The sequence below is a fragment of the Penaeus japonicus genome, unplaced genomic scaffold (genome assembly GCF_977035675.1).
Source record: "Penaeus japonicus unplaced genomic scaffold, GWHDUDI00000001_assembly GWHDUDI00000028, whole genome shotgun sequence".
Taxonomy (NCBI): Eukaryota; Metazoa; Arthropoda; class Malacostraca; order Decapoda; family Penaeidae; genus Penaeus; species Penaeus japonicus.
Window position 1 is genome coordinate 30,683,221 of NW_028234430.1, and position 2,500 is coordinate 30,685,720.

Sequence of the window (2,500 nt, forward strand, 5' to 3'; positions counted from 1 at the left end):
CTAACCGTCATCCAGAAGCCAACAGACATGACATTAAAATGACATGAGCGCTTCCTCGACGCAGTCATATCAGGAACGAGTCTTTGGGAGTCTTTCTGGGTATCATGATGACTGGATAATGACTCCAGTCGACTGAACTCTTAATTAATTCCAATAATGATCAGTTCATTTTTTTTTTTTAGGTAGAAGCCAAGGTCTCTGTAACCATATCATTTTGATTCTGATATTCCTTTTTTTAGTCGAATGCAAAAAAAATCCTAGAGCTAATGATCTTCTCTTATTCAAGTGTTTAAGTGTCACTTTTTATTTTATGTTGTTTATATTATTCAGGTGCAGAAAGAGAGAGAGAGATGTGAATGAATAAGTATGATAAGGATAATAGTATCAATCATGATAAATATGATAAGAATGATACTGATAATGACTAAAATGATGATAGTAATACAATTATAATCTCTCTCTCTCTCTCTCCTCTTTTCTTTCTTTTCTTTCTCACTCTCATTCACATTCTCACTCTCATCCAAATTCTCATTCTCCCTCTTCCTCTCCCTCTCCCTCTTATCTGCGCACCGTTTAGATATTCTAATACTCCTGATAAGTTTGTTGCCACTACCATAATTGTTTTTAAAGCATCAATATGTGTCGCGTTACAGTTTTGCAAGAGTAACAGTGGCCCAGTTTGCAACACGAACGGGTTCTGTTGAGTGCTCGGTGTGTCTAGCGCCGTGTACTGGAAGGGCACTTGTACTAAGTAAGAATTCGCTATTCTCGCTAATGAATAGCGACTTGTGCTCGACTAGTATGGAGACCACTTAATCCTTAGCCCGGTATAGATTCTTAAAAAGTGGTTGTATAAACAGTCCAAAGAGAGGATGTCTATAAACAAGGATAATCCTGTCCATATATAGAAGGATTGACATTCCCGCGTGGTTTGGATAACTACTTATCTACATGTTGAAATCACCAGAGATCTAAAATAAAGAAATTCCACTCCTTCCCCACTCCCTCCCTCCTTCTTTCCTCCTCCTCCTCCTCCTCCCCCTCCCACCCGCTCCCCTGTAGCCCTTGCAGAGTCATTGCTATCACATTTGCTGCATTATCCAGCGCTTGTCTGTCACTCCTCCGAAATGCATCCAAGGTTGAATGCTTGAACACAAAGAAAGAGATTCAAATAAAATAGGTTCGTAGGCTTTGTTTACATTTTTTTTTCCTCTTACACGTTTCTGCGACATGCTACCTTTCGGAACTTGGTATCACTTTACGTATAGACTTTCCCTCGTAGTGCCACTTACCTGGTATTTATGCAGGGCGAGGAGTCGGGTCTGTCAAAAGGCGAAAACTGGGCGAACTTTTGCCTTAAACATTTAACACGTTCTGGGGGTCACTATGCTTGTTTTTTTTCCTTACGACTGGCTTGTCGACCATTCATATATTTACAAGAATTTGGTTTGATATTTACCCTTCTTATTTATTTTATTTTTTTTCAAGAATAAAATAGTTTTCAAGGTAAGAGCTAAACTCGTAAGCAATATGACGTCACGTTATCCAGAAAACCCAAATTCAGGGCGGAAATAAAACGAACACTTCTCACGTCACGCTAAAAGGTCGCACAGTGATGCCGGCCGGAGAAACACACCGACGTTCTTCACCCTCCCAGTGTCGACGGGCAACTGAGGCAGCGGCGGCGTGATGTCCGACTCACAGCCTTATCTCAGGCACTCCCCCCCCACCCCGCCACCCCTCCACCCCTACCTCCCGTCCCTTCCCCTACTCCCCCACCCACCTCCACCCATCTCGCACGTGGCAAATTGCATTGTTTTAATCGCCTCAGCTATTTTCATAATTATGATTATGATTGTTATCAGCATCGTTGTAATTTCGTCTCTTGCAACCGCGGCTTCGTTGCAGGACTTTGCATTAATCCGCTATTGCAAGGTTATCAAGATAGGAAGTCTTTGTGTCTGATGGATTATAATGATCATTATCCTAATAATGATTATTACGAACAATGATTGATTATTGTGATGATGATAATGAGGATAATAACAATAATTATAATGATTATGATAAAAGGTAATGATAAGGTAAGGATTAACGATGATGATGATGATAATAACGATGATGCAAATTATGATAATAATACAACGATAATCAATATGATATTGATGATAATAATGATGAGGATGATAATGATAATGAATGATAATGATATTACCTGCTGAAAATAACCATGATAATGATAACAACAACAGCAATGACAATAACAATGATAATGATGATAATAATGATACTGCAAAATTCCTTATGATAATAATAATAACAGAAATTATAATGTAATATTAATATAATAAAGTGTTGATTAAGAAAACCACAATGAACATAAGAATAAGAATAAGAAAATGGCGAAGATAATAAAAACAATCATTAAATACTATATTAATAATTATATTAATAACTGATAATAATAATCAATATTATACTAATAACTATATTAATGATT

General features: G+C 37.4%; 1 protein-coding gene across 1 annotated transcript in view; it reads right to left on the bottom strand.

Moving 5' to 3' along the window:
• The window catches only part of LOC122251980 (uncharacterized), a 214,409-nt gene extending 212,737 nt beyond the window's left edge, over window positions 1-1,672 (bottom strand). Inside the window, exon 1 of the mRNA XM_086553762.1 lies at window positions 1,293-1,672. The gene's annotated coding sequence lies outside the window, so the exon portion shown is untranslated. The remainder of the gene's footprint in view (window positions 1-1,292) is intronic.
• Window positions 1,673-2,500: the final 828 nt, after the last annotated feature.